Genomic DNA, 26,745 nt, shown 5'->3' with positions numbered 1-26,745 from the left:
TGGCTTTTAGCATGTTAGCTAGCACCAATCCCGGCCTGTCACACTGCTCCATATGTACGCGCCTTGGCATATTTTCCCATGTGTTTTACTTCACTATCCGCCCTTACTGACACTCCGCTAGTAAGCCCTTCATAGCGTCCTTGCCATTCTTAGCCAACTGACGTGGCTCCAGATCCCCGTAGTTACTGTTCCAAGGTCGATAACCTCTGTCGTATGGAGCGGAGTACCCCCAAATGTTTAGTCATGGCCACCCCGAATGATTGCACAAAGTGCGCGGCAAGACCTGATAAGCGCGAATCCCAGACAGGAGGGACGACGATGCCAGCCAATAATCTATACGTGTATGTAGGTTATGGTATGCAGAGTAATGTGTGTAGCCAACGTCATGTGGGTGCATCTATCTTCATTCATCCATGAGATCCTTGCTAATCATGATGCTTTCAATAGCCCTTGCCGCCGCTACCGGCATTCTCACCGGACCCCCAATCTATCGATCTCAGGGTTTCTAACCGGGTTGAAATCGCCACCCCAAAGTATTTGTGTCTCTCCATCTCCTCCTATCATGTTAGCCATAGTTGCAAGGAACTCCGGGCAGTCAACGTTTGGACCATATATATTCACTATAAGCAATTCTAATCCCCTGCCCTGTAATTTGGAGATCACAAACCATCCCTCCGTGTCCGCGGTTACCTGTTGTATCGTGTAGTCGGATCTGGGATTGACCCATGTCATTACCCCTCTTGCGTGAGTTGAGAAGCCCGAGGCATTTGTTATATCCCAATATTCCCCTGTTGTGCATCATTGGGCTATGTAATGGGAGATTTTTTATTTTTTTTGCAGAGTTTTATATAGCGCGAGCTAGACCCGAACCGAATCAGGTATCAGAGCGCTTTACATATTTTCCAGTTACGTTACATTTTACGTTTCCAGTTACTTTCATTTTAGGCACGGGGAGATTAAGTGATTTGCCCAGAATCACAGGAGGTTTTGGCGTCGTTACCGAGACTCGAACCCAGTTCCTCCAGGTCCGAGGTCGAGCGCCCTAGCCGTTAGGCCAACTCCTCTCCCCGAGATGAGTCTCTTGTAGTAAAGCAACATCAATATCATGTCTGTTTAGGTAGCTCGGCACCTTACGGAGCTTACGGCGGTCATTGAGACCACTGACGTACCATGACAGTGCTCTAAGGGAATAAATCTCTCTTGGGGTAACAGTTCTACTAGTCGTGGCCATCCTGTCTCTCAAGCATCGCGACATGTCCTGTCATGCGCAGTGTACCTGTGTGATGTGCATCATACATCAGCTCAGTTGACATCTCTAAAATCAAAAACAACTTTACCCCTACCCAGCCCAGCCCTCCCCCTTCCACAGCAGACCACCCACAACTTGGTCGTGCAACATCCCTTGTAGGTTCCCCCCCACTCCCCACCTCTCCCCCAAGCTTAGTTAACTGTAGAGGTGTTTACACTCTTAGGCAAAGGTCGCTCTGTATGCTCTTATCTGCCAAACACAGGCATTCTCTCGTCCCAGCCTCCGCACACCGATATATGGCGCCTGCAGCTCACAATTTAGGCATTCCGCGGCCATCTGTGGTGAAGCTCCATGCCGCCGTCATGCCTATCTTCTTACCAGTGACTTACAACCAAAATTGCTACCCCTGAGATCTGCGCGGCAGCTAAGATAGAATCCCTGAGTTATCCCCTAACGCAGTTAACTAAAACTCAGTAGGCACTTTCAGTGCAATTACATATATAATAAGGGCCACCGGTTACAGTCTGCCTTCTCCAACATGTACAATAACGACACAGTATCCTGCACCCCCTCCCCCCACCCCATCCCTGCGATACTTATCAGCACAGTTCAAATAAATGAGTCTCAGTCCTGCTCCTCAAGCTGACAACCAGCCGCCTCGTCGAGGAGCTGTCATTCCGGGCTCCGTCTCTGTTCCTTAGACCAGTCTCTCACAGCCTTCTGTAGAGCCTTCGGATCAGTAAAAATGTGGGAGCGCCCCTGTTTGTTCACCCAGAGTTTAGCCGGGTACAGCATGGCGTAGTCCAGGCCCAGGTCACGCAACTGCTTTTTCATGGGTGCAAATTGTCTCCATGCCTCCTGCACTTGTGCGGTAAAATCAGGGTAAAGTGATATAGACGATCCCTCATATGTCAACTCTTGCTTGTCCCTCGCCGTCCGCAAAGCAGCATCTCGGTCTTGGTAATTTAACAGTTTTGCTATAATCGGGCACGGCGAGGCTCCTGGTACCGGTTGGGGCCCTAAGGAACGGAGCGCTCTCTCCAACACAAACATGTTAGAGAAGACCTCTGCCCCCAAAAGGCTCACCAACAGCATCTCCACGAATTGTTCCATGTTTCCTGTCTGCATCATTTCCGGTAGTCTCATGATTCGAAAGGTTGCCACGTCTTGAGTGGGCCTCCAAATCCTTTGCTTTAACTTGCAATACTCTTATGACCCTCCCAAGCTTTTTATGATCAGTGTCTAGTGGGTTTTGCACCTCCTGCACCTCTGTGAGGCTCTATTCAGACATGTCAAACCTCTCAGATGTTTGTCTAGCCTTTCTCCCATTCTGTCCATCCGATGTGAAAGTGCGTCGATTTTGTTGCCCAGTGAGGTGATGCGCTTTGTAAACCTTTCTCCATTGACAGCAGCATGCTCCAGATATCCGGTTCATCCCCCATAGGAACAGAAGTCCTAGTGGACTCTTCTGTTGCAGTGTCCTGTGACTTAAAGCATTTTTGCGCAAATGTAAGCTTGGATTGCGTCCTGTCTTTTCTTCTCATGACCTTCTCCAGGTGCGTGAATTGCTATAGGACTATCTTCGGTGTTCCCGCAGAGGGCAAATTAATAGCGGGTCGAGTTGAGGTCCGCCACTGCTGTGGTCGCTTATTTCGTCACAGTCTTGTATCAAGAAGGAGCACCCCTCTGCGCCAGTGCGTTGCCTTGCCTCCAAAATGAGGGGCTGTGTGGGTTACTCCTTAGATGTCCGCTGGCCCCCAGATCCCAGCACCACCGGTGACCATCCTACTGCACTGTCTCTAGTGTCGTCTTGCCCACGGATTCCTCACAAGTACTTGCCCCCAAAGCGTCCTGCAGTCGAATTCCTCAATACAGTTATGACTCTTCAAGGGTGAACGTGTTAGTGGCTGGCCTGTGGGTTTATTCGGCCGTGGTTTCATTCTAGGGAGACGTCCCAATATTGTGCCTCCGCAAAAGGACAAAGCCAGTGCTGCATCTGTATGCCCCGGGGGGACCGGCCAATCCTGCTGCCCTTCCCTGCTGGGATTACTATTCTGCGCCACACCACCCGCTTTTCTCTGTGAGGGGCAATGTGGGGTCACGGATATGGTCCCCGTCCTGCTGCCCTCTTGCCCAGCACTGAGTGGTCGCCTGTACACAAAATGGTAGCTCCCCCGTCGCAGTGGACCGCTACACTCCACAACTCCCAACTCCTGTCTCCTCGTTAACTGTGCTTCTCAGCGGGTGATCTCACCGGGTGTGGTCGCATGTGGCTCCCGCGATGATCTACATCAGTGGTGCCCAGTCCTACATTGTGGGCAGCTGCGCTATCCCCAGCACCAGTCAGGTGGGCGCTACAGCGGCTCTGCTCGTCTCTCACCCCAGCCCGGGGCGCTCCTAAGCTCTTGCCAAGGACACAGCTATATGCAGCTGGTCGCAGTTGATTTCGGGGCCCCGATGCTGGGGACCCGGTTGTAGCCATCAGTCTGTCGCCACTCGCGTGCTGACTTCCCTCCGCCCCACGCTGTTGATGGTCACAGGGCAAAGCCGCTCAGCGCTTCCTCTGTTATGGCCTCCCTCCACGTACCTGCGATAGACCAGTCAGGCCGCCAGTAGCTCAATTTCCGCTACCCATCAGCCTGGGATGCTCTCCTGCACCGCTGATGCTCCGGCGGTGCTGTTTACGTCTCTGCGGGTGTCGGAACACAATGCCCAGGGAGCCGGTCTCTGTTGTAGGTCTGCCGCCACACGCACGCAGACGACGCACAGCCCTGCACTGCAAGGGAGCCTGGGGGATCACCATCAAAGCACGGCCATATCCCCGGTGAGCACCGGGGCTGAGGAGTTCAGGAACAGTTCATTACGCAGCGGCCGTGTTCCAACATCCAGATCTCTGGTAATCAGCTATCTAGTAGCGGCGAGCTGCCGGCTAATGTAGGATAAATGACCGGTGTTGCAGAGCTCAAGACTCAGGCAGCCATCTCGGTCTTGAGCAAGCTCCACCCCCCCCGCCAACAACATTTGCTACCCTGGGTGGTTTAAGAGTTAGATGTGGTACTCTGAGCTAGTCGGAAGCCCACCAACACTCAATGATAGTATATGTAGACTAAGTCTGTATACTTTATTTGTGTTGATCTAATGCACAGTCCTGCAATGTTTGTCGGAGGCATATCATACTAGACACCCAGGGGCTTCCAGGGTGGTGTGTCTCGTATGGGTCCGAAATATTTTCTACCCACAATGCCCTGCAGACTTCAAACATGGCCTAATATTGCACATTTTCCTTATTTCTGTGATGTAAACATCTCCCACTTATCCCAATAAAAATGATTCCCAGGTGTGTCGCTAGGCCTAGTGCCCGCAACAGGAACAGATCAAACCAAGGTCACTGAGTGTCCTTTTGTGAGGAATCCCATTGATGTTTGTTTGGGACGTCCATGTTGAGTGCACAACGCCCAGCTACACAAGTGGGGCTGCATTTGTAATTGTACAAGTGGGGAAACGCTGGGTGGTCCTTCTGTTTCTGGAAGAATATGTCAAAGAAATGCAAGAAAAATGTGCAAGGTTTGCAGGGCATTGTGGGAAAAATAAGTTGTTGGATCCACAAGAGGCACACCACACTGTACTTCCCTGAGTGTCTAGTTTCAAAAATGTCTGGGTTTGTACTTTTTGCTTGGCGGCTGCCTAACCCAGGCCAAAAAACTTCAGCTACCACTTTTGTTGATGTTGCCACATGTGTCTTGAACCCTGCCCTTTTGCAGACACTAGGCCCACCCACACAGCTATAGTACCATTGTTAGAATGGGATTTGGGTACTCTGAGGCTCCCAGCAGATTCCCAGACTTTGCATGAGCCACCCTGGAGTCCTCTTTAAGTCTAGTGTACAAACATATCTAGAGTAGGCAGATTTTCCCTAGAGACAATTTACACCTTGGCAGAGAAAGACAGAAAAGACAAATTTTACTACACAACCATGACTCCTCAAGTACAGACACATACTGTTCAGATTGGGCATGAGGGTGAGTGAAAAGTTCAAAATGTACATTTTGTTAAGAAATGATTTCACAAAAATGAAAATTTCTGTTAATAATATAATTGAAAGTACTGAATACTGAACCAATGACTGAAAGCTCTTAATCTGTAAAGCCACAACAAGACACTTACCGCTCAACAGGCCTCTCACACACCTTTCATGCATCACACACACAAAACCATTGACACAGCCAGCCGCGGACACAGCACATTCCAAAACTCACATCAACAAACAGCGCCATTCAAAGGCCCATCACTTTCATATGCCTGCAAGACTGACAGCAATAAGACCACCTGGCAGCCTGCGGAGTGTGTGGACTGGCGTTTGGCTGGCAATGTGCATGTAGTGACCAGCAGATGGTCACTAGACACACACCACATTCCCAATGCCAGCTCACACACTCTGTCAGCCGGAGGCCAACCACACAGACCTCCACAGCACACACCACCGGCCAGATGCCAGTTCAGACAACAATCACACTGTCTGAAAGCTGGTGGAATGTAAGGACTGACGTTTCGGTGGTGTGTGTGTGTGTAGTGACTTGCTGCTGGTCACAATACACACACACTGATAGCCCAATGCCAGTCCACAAACACAGCCAGCTGCACACATCACCAGCTAAAGACCACTCAGACATCACCATGAAGCTTTACACCACTTTCATTTCTAAACATTCTGATAATGCACAGATTACAAACAGACAAAGCACGGACTGGAAGAAGTAAAACATCCAACTAAAAACAGCAATATTTCTTTGAAATAGAAAGAGAGGCAACCTATTGGAAGAAGTTGGAATATCAACTGACTACATACACAACAGGTGCAAGTAAACACATCAAAATACTGCCAACCAGGTACCTACACAGAACATATGTAGCAGTACAGACCATAGCCAGTTTCCTTTTAACGTTGTGGCTGCTCCCAATAGTTGCATTGTGTTTTGTACAATTTAAAACATGTGAGCACACCTATGCCAGGATTAGATGGACACTTAGGGTAGTACATACAACTCTCCTTTCGCCCTTCTCTTCGGATACATACTCTACATCTCCGACAAGGAAAACATTTTGGGGTGTACGGAGGAATGTATTCAGTAAGTTGGCGATCTTTCGATCTAGCTGCATCATCCACCACTCCAACTCTAGGAACACTTCCTGCTCAACTGCAGCAAGGCTGCCTAGTACAGACTGCTAATACTGTAAAAACGTAATCTTGGAATTTGGAGCTCGATCTTTAAAAACAATTTAAGCATTGAAAGAAGTCAAATCAAACAAATGAATAGCCAACTTCTTATACCAGATGTAAGACATTTGAGCAGCATTGTAAAGCTCCAACTTTTTATCTACTCTTTCTACAATTTATGTGCTTTTTATAGTCAAACATCCACACAGGTTTGAGCACTTCTGCTAGCTGACCTCAAACAGTCACAGGTGAAGTGCTTTCATCATGAATAGCTGTGAGCATGTGGAGTTGTGGACATCTCTTCCATCTGAAAATTTCAAATCAAGTAGTTCATTACCACGCAAGGGTGCTCTGTCCCCTTTGAAGCTTTTTACACACAACGGTTTATGGTTAGAGCAACGTGTGCTACATGCCACAGTGTCCATCTTGAACAATTCCTTAAATAATTGCGCACCTGTGTATAAATGTGCCTAATATAAATGGTGACCTTTATTACAAAGTCCTATGCTAAGTTCTCACACAATTTTTTCACAGACTAAAAAAGTGAAAGGGCAACCAGGGAAGTTAATTGAAGAATCCCTATTAGTTTATATCCTGGAATTATGCTCATATCTATTGGAACTTTCGCACTACACATACATCTTAATACCACATCATGCTCTCTTGCTGGGAATGTATTGCCTAAAAATGTAGCAACCTTTGAACGAAGTCAGAGAATCATCTGCAGACATATATCTTCCTGGAGCATAGATCCTTGGGAAATGATCTACTAAATGATCAAGAGCTGGCAGAACCTTGAAGAGACAGGCACAATCATGATTATCTCAATCAATCAATCAGAAAATTTGTAGAGCACGCTACTCACCCATGAGGGTCTCAAAGCGCTGAAAGGGGGGGTTGCTACTACTGCTCGGAAGCCAGGTCTTGAGGTGTTTCCTGAAGCAGAGGTGGTCCTGGGTCGTTCGTAGGTGTGCGGGGAGGGAGTTCCATGATTTAGCCGCCAGGTAGGAGAACGATCTTCCTCCGGTGGTGGTTCTGCGAATCCGTGGGACGGTGGCGAGGGCGAGGCTGGCGGAGCGGGGCTGGCGGGTGGGGGTGTAAAACGAGAGGCGGCTGTTGAGTTATTCGGGGCCCATGTCGTGGAGTGCTTTGTGTGCGTGGGTGAGGAGCCTGAATGTGATCCTCTTGTTGACGGGGAGCAAGTGCAGGTTTCTCAGGTGGGCCGATATGTGGCTGTGGTGAGGAATGTCGAGGATGAGTCGTGCAGAGGCGTTCTGTATGCGTTGTAGTCGTTTCTGAAGTTTGGCCGTGGTTCCGGCGTATAAGGCGTTTTCGTAGTGCAGTCGACTTGTGATGAGGGCCTGGGTGACCGTCTTTCTGGTTTCGGTGGGGATCCACTGGAAGATCTTTGGGGTCCGCTGTGGGTTTCTTCAGAAGGGCGTTGATTTCTGCGTGCTTCCAGCTCTCGGGGAAGGTGGCTGACGCGAACGAGATGTTTATGATGTTCCGGAAATGGGGTGCGATGATGGTGTCGTCTTTGTTGAAGGTGTGATGGGGGCAGGGGTCCAAGGAGGAGCCGGAGTGGATGGAGTTCATGACGTTGGTGGTGTCTTCAGAGCTGATGGGGGTCCAGGCACTGAGGGTGGTGGGGGGGTCGCTGGTTCAGTGACTGGAGGCGGAGTCAGGGGTCCAAAGCTGTCGTGTATATCTGCGATCTTTCGGTGGAAGAACGTGGCGAGAGAGTTGCAGAGTTCTTGTGACAGTGTGATGTCGTTGTTGCTGGCGCTGGGGTTGGAGAGCTCTTTGACGATGTTGAAGAGTTCCATGCTGTTGTGGGTGTTGTTGTCTAGTCGCTCTTTGAATGATGTTCTTTTGGTTGTGCGGATCAGCTGGTTGTGTTTACGGGTGGCGATCTTGAGGGCTGTCATGTTTTCTGTAGTTTGTTTGTGGCACCAGGTTTTTTCGAGGGTTCGGCAGGATTTCTTTGATTCTTTGAGGGCGTCTGTGAACCATGAAGTTTTCCTGTTGCTCGTCACGCCTGGGGGGTTCTTTAGTGGTGCGAGGTTGTCGGCGCAGTTGGTGATCCACTCTGTGAGGTTGTGGGCTGCGTTGTTGGTGTCAGCGGTGTTGGCTGGTGGGTTCTGGCTCAGCGATGAGAGGAGCTGGTCTGTGGTGATTTTGCTCCAGCATCTGCGGGGGATTTGTTGCGTGGGATGGTGGGAAGTGTTCTTTTTGAAGGTGAAGTGGATGCATCTGTGGTCGGTCCAGTGTAGTCCGGAGGAGTGGCTGAAGGAGACGTGGTTGCTGGCGGAGAAGATGGGGTCGAGTGTGTGGCCAGCGATGTGGGTGGGGGTGTTCACCAGTTTCTTGAGTCTGAGGTTGTCGAGGTTGTCGAGCAGGGTGGTGGTGTTGTTGTCACTGTTTTTCCCGAGGTGGAAGTTCGGGTCCCCGAGGAGGATGTTTTCTGGTGAGGCTAGGGCGTGCGGGCTGATGAAGTCGGCGATGGTTTCGCTGAATTGTGTGCGTGGGCCCGGGGTCTGTAGATGAGCTGTCCTCTAAGTGTGGTCTTGGGGTCGGTGCACATCTGGAAGTGTAGGTGTTCGGCGGCGGAGAGTGTGTCTTCGGTGATGGTCGTGATGTTGATGGTGTTCCTGTAGACGATGGCGATTCCTCCTCCGGTTTGGTTGACCCGGTCCTTCCGGGTGATCTTGTAGCCGTCCGGGAAGGCTTTGGCGATGTCTGGGGCTGAGGAAGGCGACGTCTGGTGCTGTTGTGTCCAGGAGGTCCCACAATTCGACGGCGTGCTTATGGACGGAGCGTGTGTTGAGGAGGATGCACTTGAGGTGGTTGTTGTTGTTGCGCGGTCTGGTGGGTGATCTGCAGGTTCAGAGGCATGTGTATTTGCAGGCTTGACAGGTGAAGGGTCCATGGGTTCGCTTCGGGGTGGCTCGGTAGCAGGCGGTTGTTTGTCCGGTGCTGAGTGTGTTGAGGGCGGCAGAGTCGTATCTCAGTCGGGTGCTTTGGGTGCGGCGGGGGCCAGGGGTTCTGGTGCTGGGCGTGTCCGGACGCGGACGGGCGCAGACGGGCTTGCCTTTGGCACGCTTTCGGCGTGTCCGCTGCGCTTCCGCGTGGCTTCCTCCATAAGAGGCTCAGTGGGAGGGAGGAACAGCTGGGAGGCGGGAGCGGGGCGGCCAATGGGCGAGGGAAGTGTTACAGAAGGCAAAAGATGGTGGGGCCGCAGGGGAGCAGCGGCGGGAAGCGTGGGGCGGGGGGGTCAAGGGGCGCAAGAAGATTCCGAGGGAATCAGGGGAAGAACAACAGAGATCAGCACAATGAACCAAACAAAAATAATGCCACAAACAATTTACAAGAATACCAGTCCCAGGGGCACACCAGCGGCGGGCTCCAGGCAGCAGGAGGGAGTCACGGACGCACAGGGGGAACCGTGCGGCGTGTGGAGCGACCTGAGGACATGGCACCACTGTAGCATTATCCACAAAATGCAGCATCCTCTGCAGAATCAAATATCGATCTCGACTAATGGTCCCTGGAAATGTAGCAGTTGCCATCAAGGGGCTTGTAGACCAATTTAAAGACAATGTTGGCTCTAAACCCTACAATACCACTAAAGGTAGGCAAAACAAACTGCACCATAGTAGGGGTAACCCAGAGTTCAGCACTTCCAATGGGAGGCCTTGCAGCACCCATATGCAATCCAGCTTGCTACTCTGCTGGCATTTCATTGTCCTCCTCTAAAAGTGGCACTTCATCAGCGCTAATAGTGGATTCAACATCAGATGATTTCTCTAAGACAGAAAATTCACTGCCAGATTCTTTAACTTGATCCTCTGCCTCGGATGCAGAGTCAGACTCAGATCCCTATTCAAAAAGCAAACCAACAATCTGCTGGGCAGTAAGCCTACATCTAGCCATAATGCTTACTAATGAAATGCAACAAGAAAACAACAATAAACAACCCTGTGTTAAATTTAAACTCGACAAATTGTGGTTGTATCAAACAGTAAATATAATTATTGACATATAATGATCTAGAAAAAACTATCAATGCAAACCACACAGTGCACTTTATACGACAAAAAAATACCTCACACTTGCCAAAGACAGCTAGACTGAGGATTTGCGGCATTTACTCTGCACAGACACAGCAAGCACCGACGATATCCCACTAAAGAGGACAAACAAAAGAAAATTACACACAAGACAACACAATACACATCTTGCACAAATCCAAAGAAAATATGACACGCAATAAAACAGAAGCTAAATCTGCTGCAATTATTACATCATTAAAAAAAACACATTCCTGCAGAGCAACGATATTCATTTGAGGTAAACAGTACAAAAAAGCTTTCTTACTGAACACATGCAAGTACACAACTGCAGATCAACCAGGGCCAAAACCGCAGGCAGGAGTTACCACCGAGGAAACAAAAGCTTGGCACTAGAATAAAAAGGAGAAATTAACGTTATAATCCCACATGCAAGTGATGACAAGAAATAAAACACTTGCCATTATAAAACACTATGAATTTTGCCCTTGGAGCCAAATCAGCATCACAAACATCCAATCCTCCCCCAAGAGGGGCACAAAGCAAAGGCCAAAAATTAACATGCTAGACGGGAGGAACCCTTACCCCAGTCAAACACCAATTCACACACACCACCATCCAAAGCCAGCCACACACATTGCCAGCCAGAAGCCAGTCCACATACTAGCCAGATAATTTGCAGTACACACACAGTCAGCCAAACGCTAGTTCATACAGACTACCAGCCAAATTTATTCCCTGGTGTCTTGTGGTTTCCACCCCTCCACCTCCCGGGTTGAAGATCGGCCAAAAATCTGCCCCTAGGGGGGTGGGGTTGAAAACAGCCACAACGTGTAGTAATATACTTGGGCAGTGACCCCTGCTCCAGGGGCTGCTTCTCGACATGTAAATAAAATATTCCCTGGTGCCTAGTAGTTGTTTTCACCACTCTAGTGCAGATTGGACTATAAATATGGCTGATCTGCCCCCAGAGGGGACAGAATACAGCCAAAATACTCTGCCAATAATGGGGAGCGATCACTGCAAAAGGGACAGTTGCCCAACATAAAAACAAAATAATCTCTAGTGCATAGTGGTTTTCTGCCTCCTTTGGCGGTAGGTCGACCTAAAAATATGACTCTAAGAGCATCTGATAAAGGGCTTTTCATACCACTGAAGACCAGGGAAAAAAGGACTGAATGTTTCAGATCTAGCGCATTCTACTTGGAAAATTCTCCTGGAGAATGAGGGATGCTGATCAACTTCTGGTGTTCATGAAATTACTGAAGATAGTTATTTGGCACTTTCTTTTTTAACCTTTTTGTGGATTTATTTTGTGCACTTGCAAGAGTAACAATTGATTTACTGTCATTGTGACTTGTTCATTTGGGCTCTGACACTCCAGGACTTAATCGCGAAGGCCTGAACACTGCTTGATTAACTTTGTCTAGCTCATACAATGGAAATCATGTCACTTTTGGTGAGATGCAATGATAGACCTTGGAAGCTCCCGCCATAGAAAGCACCATTTATGATTCAGCAAGGAAAAGAGGCAGATCAGTACAAGCTTTCCAAAAGGAAGCTGGTTGTAGTGGCTTAGTGGACTAATGAGTCCACTGTTGGGGTGGGTATTCAATCTCATGGTCAAAGGTTCAAATCCTGGTGGATCCACTCAGCCTTTCCTTCTTCTGAGGTCAATAAAATGAGTACCATTGAGTAGGCTAACATGAAGCACCTGTTATTCAGTGGCAAGATACCCTTGGGTGAAGTGCGCTTTAAAAATACATGGTATGTTATGTTATCAAGCCAAACTAAAACATGTTTGAAGACATGCTGCCAATGAAAACACAAATATGACTAAGGCATAAGTGACACAAGGGCCAAGATTCTGAAAACTGTCACGGAACTCAGCCCAGCCCACAAAGAGGCTTCACTGCATTGAGTGACAGGGAGAGAGCAGGAGCGTGCCATATTCACAGAGATATGGCACTCTCCTCTCTCTAGCGCCTGCGCTGATTTCAGCTGCATACAGCAAGCACACACCTTAGGGCCATAGTGCTATGATACATGCCTAACTAAGTCTTGCATAGGTTTTGTACAGGAAGGCTACCCTTAGTAGTAGATAGGGTTTAGCATAAAAAAGCATGGGTGGTTGCATGGGAATGCCAATGTACCACCCATGTAACGCCCTCTTGACATAAAGTAATGCAAAACAACATTTTGTGCTGTTTGCGTTACTTTTCCATACAAACCAATGCTAATACCAATTAGCGTTGGTTTGTTAATCCCCAAATAGGTTTAGCATTGGGTTATTACAAAAGTAACTCTAACCCAGAGCTAAACCTTTGTAAATCTGGGCCAAGGTGTTGACTCATTAACCTAAGGACATCACAGACATCCAATGGTCTTTGGAAGACACAATCAGCAATTTAGTAATGGATGTGACTCTTCTATGCCTAAATTGAGGAAAGTGTTAGATAAAGTTGCTGAGGGAGAGGAAATTCAAACTTGCTTATGAAGTTATTTTAAGAAGATGCTATTTTGTGGTCTTTTAGTTGTTCAGCAGGCACACAATACCAGAATGAAATTACCAAGAGGGACCCAGCCAACACAATTATTGCAAAATAAATACAATTATGGAGACTTAAAGTTATGGCCCAAAAGGAAATTGACACACTTGTACTATAACTCTTCAAGAATATTTATTTTTCAGGCTACATCAGACATTCAGTACTAATGGAAATACATTGAAGGGATCACGAGGGATCAGGGGTTAACATTTTTAACATATGTCTATATTCCCAGCAAAATATAATGGTCTGTGGAAATGAACATCCTTTTGATTTGAGATTTCAATTGCTACTTGAGATTAGGCAATTGAATTTGGGATCTAAACTGCTGGTCATCTGGTACAGCAAAAATGCCTTCCACAGAATGACAGGTGATAGACGAGCTTTGTAAGAGGGGTTAATACAGAGGCTTTTGCGTTGTAGAAACAGAAATAACACAGGTGCATGAGCTAGTGGAAATAATGGTGGACAACATTAACCAGAGTGACCAAGGGGCCAAAAACTTGTTACAGAACACCAATGGAGGTGAAATACGATACAGAGGGAGAGAGTGTCACATTGCCAAGCCTGCTGTGTGGTCAAAGGTAGCCAACCACCCTGCAGGCTGCCAACCCAATGCCTTGTACAGCCTTTGGCGACATGGCATAGGGTTGGCCTTCGGGCATCAAGGAGCCATGCCCTGGGTCAAAAACATATATATTAAGGTGCGTGTAACCCTCCTCCCATAGGCTTACTGGCCCTGGACTGCATCACTGCGTCAACATTTTAAGGGGAGGAAGGCACACTGCCCTTCTATGCGACCATTAATGGGCCCTGGAGACCCCATCTTCTGGAGCCACGTACAATAAAAAGGGGAGGTGGACACAAGGTCCTAATCCCCAAGCCTTATTGGGCCTGGGTACACCATCCCCTGGGTCCAAATATAATAAAACGAGAAGGGGGCCTTTATAAGCCCAGGGACTCCATTCCCTAGAACCACATGTTATTATAAAGGGGACACGGCTGCATCCTCCTCCCAGAGCCTCTTTTGGCTCTAGGGACCCCATCCAACCGGGCAGTACTTAATTAGAAAGAGAGGTGAGTGTGACCCTCATCCCAGAGCCCTACCTGCCCCCTGGGACCCCATTCTCCAGCTCCTCCATTGATTACAGATGGGTACCCTGATGCTGTGTAAAATCTATCTATCTATCTATCTATCTATCTATCTATCTATGGAGAGAGGGCATGAGAGAGATAAAGAGAGGGAGATATTATAATATATGTCTCTCAAAAAAAAAAACAAGAATGCCATCCTTAGATTGAATCACTGACAAAATATCGAAGGTCAGAATGTCGACCTACAGAAATATCACAGCAGGAATATCTAAATCAAGAATATCAACATCCTTATCTACATTGAATATCGACATCCTATGTACATTATGGTAAGTACAAAAATATCGAGAGAAAAATATTGATGTCAAAAATATCGTTGCGAAAAATATCTTTTTTTAAAATAAAAAAATTTATGTAAAATAAAGTAAATAGTTCATATATTAAAATAAACATAGTTAAAAATATTTTAAAATGTTTACAAATTATAAATAATATATATATAATTTAAAAACACATAAAACATATACATATAATATATAATATATACTTACTTATTAACAAGTTTTAATAATTATTTTAATAGCACATTGTTTATAAAAATCTTATAAATTACAAATACATCTATACACATAAAACAATAATTTAAATAGACATTAAAAAAATATATGTAACAAATTAAAAAAAATACCAATATTTTTAACCTTCTTAACTCAATTATATATTACATTAGCTAAAATAATACAAAAAATATTAGCTAGCAAGGGGAATAAAATTACTATTCCAACTGCTAACAGTGCAACAGTAGTGAAAATGTTGGACAGCATAGGGGTTAAAATTACTATTCCCAGTCAAGGGAGTGCAACAGTAGGGAAAGTGTTGGATAGCGTAGGGGCAAAAATTACTATTCCCTCTCCAGGGAGTGCAACAGTAGGAAAAGTGTTGGATAGCGTAGGGGTAAAAATTACTATTCCCACTCCAGTAAGTGCAACAGTAGGGAAAGTGTTGGATAGCGTAGGGGTAATAATTACTATTTCCACTCCAGTGAGTGCAACAGTAGGGAAAGTGTTTGCTAGCGTATGGGTGAAAGTTACTATTCCCACTCCAATGAGTGCAACAGTACGGTATGTGTTGGATAGCTTAGAGGTAAGAATTACTATTCCCACTCCAGTGAGTGCAACAGTAGGGAAAGAGTTGGATAGCGTAAGGGTTAAAATTACTATTCCAACTCCAGTGAGTGTAACAGTGTGGAAAGTGTAAGATAGTATAGGAGTTACATTAACATACTTAATAATTAAATAATTTTTGTAAAATAAATAACACATTAATAATTAATTAACAAACAAATTGTTAATAAATACCAATAAAATTAAATGAATATTTACTTAAATACCATTAAATTACTTCCCACACTATTCCCCCATTAACACACAACACACTACACATAAAAAAACACAATTAATTTAATTATCAATTAATCAATTAATAAAAAATATTTAGCAATTAAAAATTCAGTAACAATACATTAATAATCAATAACAATAAATACAAATTAATAATACAATGTGTATAATTAATATAATTATACATTAAACAATTAATAACAATTAATTACCAATTAATAATTAATTAACGTCAATGTTCTGGTCAACGATATTCTTGACTTCGATATTCTGTCTCTACGATATTAAAAACTCGATATTAAGGTAGGTTGATATTTAAAAATCGATATTTGGATTGTGCAACCCTCAGATTGTGTTTATGTGTTTATTCGCAAACACCCTTGGGGGACTAGAATGTTTTGGCCTAATATTGCCCAGTAAGTATGAAACTAGCATAGACTGCTACACCATGGTTTAGGAGAGCCTCCTTTAAGTTCAATGAGGGGGAATCAGTGCTTCTCTGGCTGTAGCACAAAAATGCACCAACAACATAGAAGGCATTAGTAACCCTAACAATGAAGACTTCAACTTCTAGTGCTGTTTTTCACTTAGAGTGAAGAGAGCCATCCTTTGCTGTCCAGAGCTTTTCTGTTCTGCTGGATAACATTGTCTGCTAATTCTAATCACCAGAAACGTGCATCAACAAACATGGAGAAGAAGTGGCTTTACCGCCAAGGCTGCCAAATTTGGAAGCACTGAAGAATGTTCTAATTTCAGCGTTGGCTCAACATCATGTGATTATGAACAAATCACAATCTTCCTGTACCTAAAACATGAATGTGACTTTGAGTAATATAACTGGTAGTCATGTAACACTTTCCAATTCCTTTTAGCTGAGTTCAGACTATATACTGCATAGCAACAGGCCAGACCCTGCAGCCAACCTTGTGTCATGAGGTTGTCTGCCTGTGAGGGGGTTGGCGTTATGGATGGTAACAAAATATTACTTTACTTTAATTCCTCTAGAAATTCACTGGAAAAACACAAAGGTTAAAGTAACATTATAGTTAGATGACATTTTCAGTATCAGCGTAACATTTTAATCTAAAAAATCACAGAAATTCAACAGTTATAGTTATTCAAGTAACTATAATTGGTGACATATGCCCCATCAGGCACTGCTACATACCTCACATTGATAATGTCACTGCAAACTTTGCTATGAAATTATTGATGAAAAAACTGTGCATGGTGGAGACGCATGTTAGTTTCCTTAGGGCACGAGTTATAGTTACTTGAGATGACAATAACTGGTGAATTTCTGCGTTTCTTTTAGGTAAAATGTTTTCATTGTTACTGAACATTTCATCTAACCCTACCGTTACTTTAATCTTTGGGGTCCATTAGGATGTCAAGCAGTGGCACCACCGCGGTGATGGTGGTACGGAAAAATGCATTTTTTTGCCGGCGAGCAGCGGAACTCACGTCTGCCATATTAGTATGGCCAAACATAGGCCAATTCCCGTCCGTAGTGGCGCGACGCGCAGCGCCATCAAAGTGCGCCCACAACAGCAGCGGTGGGAGCCAATGGAGACTCACCGCCGTGCGGAATGACGTCCGCCCCGCTCCACAAATTAGGATGCCCCAAACAAGCAGACGCACCGCAGCGGAGACACTGCCCAACCAGAGACAACGGAAGCTCGACAGCCCGGTCATGACCGCTATGGACCCTGCCCTATGCGTTTTTCCGGTGCTGTACCTGCTACATCACCAGCAACTCATAGACAGCAGCGTACGCCGCCGTAGGGACACAACTACACAAATACAACACACAACACACGGGCTGACACAGGGTCCAAATCCACATGAGATACCCTGCTGGGGACAGAAACACATCCACAAGGGCACCCACACACGACCAACCTGCCACTAAGTCACCCCTCTGCATCCTGGACACACATCTTCCGCAATCATGCAGCAATGTCCCAAACACGTCACTGCAGCGGTGAACACAAGGGAATACATGCGCACAATAAAGGAGGCAGTGCCAGTCCAAGTCATGGGCAGGGCACAAAGACCCCAGGGCCACACCTCCCCCCACCACACATGAGCACACCCCATGAAAGAACATGCCATATGCCCATCCTGTGCACACCCATGCACAGCAACAAGCCTGGTCAAATCACACCCTGCACCACACAAAAAACAACCAGGGAGACAGCCACAGCAGGAGTGGCTGCACAGGAACACACAACACACAGCACAATAGCCCCGGGCCAGGGAAAGACACACACCCAACACCACCACACACATGGAAACAAACATTAGTACAAGCACCAAATGAACGCATACAAGGAACAAATGGACACACAGCCTGCATAGTCACACATACATACCACAGACTCACACACACACACACATACACTAAATGCCAACAGCAATGGATCGCAACAAATAGGAAAGCCAAAGTGGGATGTACACAAATGGAAGGCCATGGAGACACACAACAAGCATGTGCACATCACATGCAAGCCATGGAACACAGAACACCCGCCTCAGACCATCAAACCACAAATGGCTGGTACAGTCAGTGGAGTCAAACAACAGGCACCGCAGTGCAAGAACACAGGGAGATAGCAAGGCAAACCAGGGAAAGGCACAAGGAACAAACGAAGGCCTGGAAGTAATACCGGGAACAGCCACATGTGCATACAGGAGTAAAACAGCAGCACAACACACAGGGCCCATTGACACACTCCATGACTGCCAAACACCAGGAGGAATGTACAAACATACCCCCCTCACACCAGCAGCACACAGCACCAGTGCCAAACACAGTGAAGGCTGCCAATACTTACCAGTCCATACACACAAAAACAAACAAACACACACCCTGGGTGCAGCCTCAAACATCACACGCACACAGGGATGCCAGAACAGATGTCTGCATAAAAACAACACACAAACACAAAAAACAACTGAAAACACACAGAACCCCAACAGAAACAGACATACTCTGACAGCCAAATTGTGAAAAGGCAATTTGAGCACAGACACAACAGGAGAGCACAACCTCATCACTCAGGAACAAAACACACACAATATACCACAAATCACACTAGAAGTGCACCATCAAAGAACAACACAGCCACATCAAACCAACTACAGATGCACCGGCAAAAAACTGAACAAACACTGCAGGACATCAAGGGATGCACATCAGGCAATGACAAGGCCACATACACACAGCACTGTACGCACAACAAGCAGTGTGTGCGCACCAAGCATAACAGTCACACACAGACATGAGAGGCACAACTTCAACCCACACAATACAAATCAGCACAGCACAAACCCAACAGCACACCCAGGAAGTGAAGCAATACCACAGGGAACACAAATACATCCAACACAACAACAACAAATGCACAAATCTGGGATACAAAGGCAGAACCTATTGAGAAGAGCACTGGGCAGCACACACAGATGAAGTGCACTTGAGCAACCATGACTGATAAATAGCACAAGTACATCACATATAACCCATTGGGGAAATGTCCTGAGTGGCACCTTTCTCCTGGGCAAAGAACTGTACCACAAAGCACAGTGTCACAAATGAAGTGATGGGGAGGCACACACACATGTAAACCAAGGAGACAACTGACATCAAAGTGAAGTGTCTTGCATGTTAGTAGTGGACATGTAAGGAGTGTACCATACACAAATTGAGGGAGTGCAGACTCACAATGGGCAGGCATAAGAAGCACACATATGGGATGGCATTACACCACACACACCATGCCATACAGGAGGATAAAAGGCACCATGGGCCTGCAATGCATGGGAAACACAACAACAATGGCAGAGTGGAGCAGCAGGTCGGCACAGTCTACACAAACAGACTCAAGACACATGGATGATCAAACAAACACAACACTGATGTGCTAGTCACACAGTTTGCTCACTCACAAGTGACTAAAACAACAAGTAGGAGTCAGACAGAACCGCATGGACACACCAACACACTGCACAGTGCACAACAGACAACTCACACATGTGCATACAACCACATCCAAAGGGTAGAATAATCAAAACAACAGGCACACAACTCCTGGGTGACACATGTGTGTGTTTGACAATCCATGGGCACACACACATCAACACCCCCTACAAAGTCACACCCTTCACACTGCACACCTCTTGCCTACCCAAGAGCACAAATCTCATGTAGGCCATGGGACCAGGATTACGGGCCATCACAAGATGACCATACACATACACAGGTGGGCACACATAAAGGAATAGCACACATAGCTGATGACATTGCCCAGCCTGCATGCAAAGCTGTGCTCAGAATCACAATCTGTGCTGGCAGTGTCCCCCAACCTGACATGTGAACAATGTAGTCAGCAATAGAAAACCATGAAAATGAGTACTGCATTACAGGTAAAATTGACACCACAGATACCACAAGTATCAGTGTCTGAAAGAACTGAAGTCCCTGTCACCCCTATAAAAAAAGATTAGGCGGGCAAAGACCTTGGCAATGTAGAAGTGCCACATAGAGCATGGGACACAGTCAACCTAATACACACACCAAAATTACTTTATTCAGTAAGGACACTGACAAAACAGACAACAGGAGTAACTGTCTTTATTCACATATTGCACAGATGTGACAGTAGATCAACAGTAGAGAAGAGCAAGGCACAAAATGCTGAGCATATGCATGAGAAACTGAAGAGGCAAGGTAAAAAAAGGAAGGCCAGTGGGCATGGCAAAGTGCACAGCAAATACATGAGAGGCTGCACAGGGAAGAGTCCACCACAGCAGAGCTACAGGACCAGTGTCCAGGGCAGAGTGCACAGCAAGTACATGAGAGGCTGCACAGGGAAGAGTCCAACACAGCAGAACAACAGGGCCAGTGTCCAGGGCAAAGTGCACAGCAAGTACATGAGAGGCTGCACAGGGAAGAGTCCAACACAGCAGAACAACAGGGCCAGTGTCCAGGGCAGAGTGCACAGCAAGTACATGAGAGGCTGCACAGGGTAGAGTCCAACACAGCAGAGCAACTGGGCTAGTGTCCAGGGCAAAGTGCACAGCAAGTACATGAGAGGCTGCACAGGGAAGAGTTCAACATAGCAGAGCAACAGGGCCAGTGGGCATGTCGAAGTGCAGAGCGAGTACATGAGAATCTGCACATGCAAAGGCAGAACAGGAAGGCCAGTGAGCATGTCAAAGTGCAGAGATAGTACATGAGAGTCTGCACATGGAAGAGTCCAACACAGCAGAGCAACAGGGCCAGTCGGCATGTCAAAGTGCAGAGCGAGTACATGAGAATCTGCACAGGAAGGGCAGAACAGGAAGGCCAGTGGGCATGTCAAAGTTCTGAGCAAGTACATGAGAATCTGCACAGGCAAGGGCAGAACATGAAGGCCGGTGGGCATGTCAAAATGCAGAGCAAGTACATGAGAATCTGCACAGGGAAAAGTCCAACACAGCAGAGCAACAGGGCCAGTATCCAGGGCAAAGGGCACAGCAAGTACATGATAGGCTGCACAGGGAAGAGTCCAACACAGCAGAGCAACAGGGCCAGCGTCCAGAGTAAAGTGCACAGCAAGTACATGAGAGGCTGCAAAGGGTAGAGTCCAACACAGCAGAGCAACAGGGCTAGTGTCCAGGGCAAAGTGCACAGCAAGTACATGAGATGCTGCACAGGGATGAGTCCAACACAGCTGAGCAACAGGGCCAGTGGGAATGTCAAAATGCAGAGCGGGTACATGAGAATCTGCACAGGCAAGTACAGAACAGGAAGGTCAGTGGGCATGTCAAAGTGCAGAGCGGGTACATGAGAATCTGCACAGGGAAAGTCCAACACAGCAGAGCAACAGGGCCAGTGGGCATGTCAAAGTGCAGAGCGAGTACATGAGAATCTGCACAGGCAGAACAGGAAGGCCAGTGGGCATGTCAAAGTGCAGAGCGAGTACATGAGAATCTGCACATCCAAGGGCAGAACAGGAAGGCCAGTGGGAAAGGCAAAGTGCAGAGCGAGTACATGAGAATCTGCACAGGCAAATGCAGAACAGGACGGCCAGTGGGAAAGGCAAAGTGCAGAGCGAGTACATGAGAATCTGCACAGGGAGTGTGTGCGTCTGTACCCTTCCATGGGCAGAACACAGTCAGGGGGTAACAATGGGCAGAACAGGCCCACCAGTGAGAGAGACAGGTGCAACCACACATGGCTGTCAGGCGGACTGGGAGCCGGCTGTGTGTCGGGGACAGAAGGAGCACCTGACTGGGGAGAGAGTGTCCCTGATGAGGTAGGGCTATCAGTGGCTTGGCAAGCCGGAGGGCCGCTTGGACTAGGTGGCATAGTGGTATAGTCATGCAGACTTGAGTCACAGTGTGGGTGGGAGATGTTTGAGGGGCGCAAAGAATCAACAACAGAACCCTGCCAGCATTAAATAGTGAAGGTCCTACAGGAGGATCCTAGGGTTTAAGGAGGGCGACAACACGTAGTTTCAGAGCCAAAAGCACATAATAATTTTTAAATCCTTTGTTTATTAACCATTTTATTAATATTTTTTGATTTCATGATTTATCACATTTAGTGGATAACATTACACACATTAAAATATGTACAAATTCAATAGGGTTTCATAATCAATGTAACAAATACAGTCCCACAAACACAGCACACATCATACACTTAAATTCGCAACCATATCTATTCCGCTACCTATCATTCAATCATTCTTTCACACATTCATACACAACAGTCTTAATGGAACATCAATGCCTTCAAATGAAATCAAGATGGACAATGATTCATTAACAAAAAGGGAGTGTGGGGCAGGAAAAGAATGGGAAAAGGATCGTCTGAAGCAGAGGAGATCCTGCCACCAACAAGAACCACGCCGACGCGCGTTTTGGTGTACTGGCCCACACAGGCCACACCTTCGTCAGGGCGATGAGGTACCACGGAGTTAGTGGCAGCAACAGGACAAAGCAATGCAATCAATGCAGTACAAAAGAGGTCCAAATCCACCTGTTGCACACCACACTCTGCAATCACATTGTGGCAACTTACTACATAGACCCCAACAGTGCATGTAACCCTGATTATCTGTCATGACTGAGCCATGTTAAGGCCACACAGCACAACACTCTGCCCGTGGTTGAAGTCTGCCAGACACACAACTTGCTCTGCCCACCCCTACGGACATGATGGGGGCACACCACTTGTTGCCACTGACAGACCTGGACGGAACAGGAGGGGACAACCCAGACACCGATTACAACATGACAGTCAACAATGGTAAAGAGCCCATGCCAACCATCATGTTGCACTCTGGGGCCCAAAGACTAGTGCACGTTATTTTTTGTCTAATTGACCTATGCTAAGGGTTCCTAACTATCCCTAGAGCATACCTAATAAATTTTAATAAGTGGTCAAGTGAACTGAATAAAGCCTATATTCACCTGCACACTTTTTTATCTTATCACTCAGCTTCAGTGGGGTAACTCGCTTTTCTCTGGATACTGCCACAAAAAACCAGAGATCGCCTCGGGTGAGGCTGGCAAGACACTGACTGAATAAGCCCAATGACTGTTGCCAGAACGCTTGCGTGGGGCGGAGAATAAAATATACCGCTTCTCGAGATACGCAGCGTTTATGAGGGCTTTTTCAAATCTCTTGGAAAAAGTGGCTACAAGTGTCCTATCTCCTTTTGATAAACTGTAGTGCACATTGTTGTCAGATGTCTAGGCCTCAACATTCATGGTGCATGCAATGGATGCATTGATGAGCTCACACTCAGATTGGGAACACTGATGTTCACTCCCAATTTGATTCTCCCGATTGCCCCAATGCTGAAGAAAGTTGAAGAGCACAACTCAGACTGCAATGGGAATGCACAGCAAGGAGGCTTACTTTCATAAGAGTAGTTTGGGCAAATGCATAATACTGGCACCCAGCACTGCAGCCACTTACACAACACTGCACCACTCCACCAAAACACATAGGTCAGCACTGGCACAGGCCCTGTCCACATGCAGCTGCTCCCAGCCAAAGTCACCCTCACCAAATACTCACCCCTGCCTTGCTGCTGATGCTCCTTCAGACATGCATCCAGCTCAGGATGAGTCACCGCCAAGATGCGGCCCATCAGTGGTGTCATGCTGCGCCGTGCCAACCGCCCAGTGCGAGGAAGAAGCCCAAGGTCATCTCCGCCACAAACTTTGCCAGCCGGCTGATGTCATCCCACCTCTTGTGGCAGTGGGTGCGCCATTGGTTAGATACCCCCAGAGCTCGCACCCTTGCTGCAATGGCCCTCCACACGGCCTTACGCTGGTGTATCTTGAGCTGCAGGCATGGGAGACAATAGGGGGAAATGATCAGTGACTCTATGTCGTGTACCAACATATATCAGTAAAGTAGCAAGACACAAACTCATTACAAAATCTACTATCTGTCCATCCCACACTGGGGTACATCTCACATGGGCACTCTGCATGGGCTAAGCTGATGTCATTGCATGCAGTTGTGAGTGTGTACACAGTACCTGCACATCTCACACACATGCAGGGTGCCAACACTGAACCCCCTATGTGGCTTGCACACATCTCCAGCCCTTTGCATGTCTGGGCACCACAAACATCACATATCAACCTATGTCTGGGGGTGGACTCATTGTGTTCAAGACAGTGCAGCACTCAATGCTCATGCCCTGTGAATATCCCAGTATGTCATGTTTATGGCAGTGAGGGACATGGACTCACAAACCAAATATTGATCCACACAAGTCTGGTCGTGTGCAATCTAAGGGGTGAGATGGTGCATAGCTGGATTTGGCCGTCAAAAACACAATAGTGAGGACACAGAAAGTGAAGTGATGTGACCTCGTCTTGGTGGGCAGGCACGGTGCTGTAAACTGAACTCACACTGGGATGGACAACAGGAGCACACACAGCCATTCATCCAAGCAATCACTGTCCTAGCACCTGCATGACCAACATACTGCATCACTGTACGGCTGACAATGCAACACACTTCACTCATAACTACAACTGCAGGCAGGGAGACCTGTGCCATTGGTACACACACTCCTTCCCCTGGAGACAGCATGTTTGTCAGGTTATGACACAACCCCACACCCTCAGGCATGTACTGCATCAGTCCAACTACATGTGTGCTCGCCCTGCCCTACACCTCCACTTTTGATGACTTACCACAACATTTGGGGCACAATACAGCCTTGGGTACTGTGCGAGCACCTCATCTAACAGGACCTCCAGCTCCTCGCTTGTGAATGGACTGGCACAGATCTTCTCTGTCCTTGCCATCCCTGTGGACATGGAACATCTGTGGTGGAATTGGGTGGTGAGGGGTCTCAGGCAGCAGGTGTTGGAGGCAGCAGCAGATGAGGGATCTCAGGCAGCAGTCCCTGGAGGCAGCAGCAGGTCAGGGGTCTCAGGCAGCAGTCCCTGGAGGCAGCAGCAGATGAGGGCTCTCAGTCAGCAGGCTCTGGAGGCAGCAGCAGGTCATGGGTCTCAGGCAGCAGTCCCTGGAGGCAGCAGCAGATAAGGGGTTCCATGCAGCAATCCCTGGAGGCAGAAGCCTGGGGTAGTTCCAAATATGCCAAGCTGCAACAATTGGTTGTCCAGGTCTGTCTCATTCAAAAGCATCCAATGACCGCCTCCGCAGTGGTGCAGCACGCCTACCGCAATTTTTAAAATTGCATCATGCCACCACAATCATCATTCCCATTGGCTCCAGAGCATGCTTCATGGTGGTGACACACCGCAGGGGCCCGCTGTGCGCTACCTTGATGGTGCATCTTTCAAAAGCATCTAATGTCCGCCTCAGCGGTGGTGGAGCACGCCTACCACGATTTCCAAAATTGCATCATGCCACCGCAATCTTCGTTCTCATTGGCTCCAGGACATGCTCCATGGCAGTGACACACTGCAGGGGCCCACTGTGTGATAGACTGATGATGCATCTTTCAAAAGCATCCAATGTCCGCCTCCGCAGTGGCGGAGCACCCCTACCGACATTTTCAAAATTGCATCATGCCATTGGCTCCAGGGCATGCTCCATACCGGTGACACACCGCAGGGGCCCGCTGTGCGCTACCTCGATGGTGTATCTTTCAAAAGCATCCAATGTCCTCCTCCACGGTGACAGAGCATGCCTACCGTGATTTTAAAAATTGCATCATGCCACCGCAATCATCGTTCCCATTGACTCCAGGGCATGCTCCATGACGGTGACACACCGCCGGGGCCAGGCGGTAGCTACCGGGATTTGGGTGCTATACAATCACATGAGGCACTGCGATTTGGGTGGCGGAACATGCCCACCGCCATTTGGGCATGTCTCCATGCCAATGACTACCGCACCTGTGTGAATGGGGGGTGCTGGTGACACATCACCGGGGACAGGCAGTAGCTACCGCCATTTGGGTGCCATACAATCACATGAGGCACCACGATATGGGTCGCGGAGCATGCCCACCGCCATTTAGGCATGTCTCCATGCCAATGACTACCGCACCTGTGTGAATGGGGGTGCTGGTGACACACCGCTGGGGACAGGCAGTAGCTACCGCAATTTGTGGGACATACATTGGCAAGGGACATTGTGCACACTTCAACAGTGCACAGTGGACACATGGTGAAGGGCATATCATCGTGCACACAATGCCAATGTTCCATTGACTCCACTGGTGCCTACACATGCTATGGTTGTGTATGTGTGACGTTTATTGGTCTGTAGTCCCTCACATGTCACGAATAAATCAGATGGTCATTGAGGCATGAGAGTGTAGTAGTGGACTCTACAATATGTACACATATCAATGTGATGAGGTGCAGTGATAACCTTGGCAATGCTAGTCTCAGTGTATGATGTAGTTACTTACATGTGCTCTTCTGTCTGCTCATACATGCAATTGTCAGTTTACCGCCAACTGTGGTCATTGTGTTGTGGATGTGTGCCAAGTTTGATAGATGCATTGAGGTGTGGCAGGTACAGAAGCTAAATATGAGACAGTGGTGTTGATTTGTTACACATTGGCTGGATGCCACACTCCCAAGCGTGCACAAGTGAAATGTGGCCATATTGTAGTGTAGTTCCTATATTCCCAATAGGCTCTGCGCATTGGAATAATATAAACAGCAGTGT

The sequence above is a fragment of the Lissotriton helveticus genome, chromosome 6 (genome assembly GCF_964261635.1).
Source record: "Lissotriton helveticus chromosome 6, aLisHel1.1, whole genome shotgun sequence".
Lineage (NCBI taxonomy): Eukaryota > Metazoa > Chordata > Amphibia > Caudata > Salamandridae > Lissotriton > Lissotriton helveticus.
The sequence above is the reverse complement of the archived record's forward strand: the minus strand, read 5'-3'. Positions refer to the sequence as shown.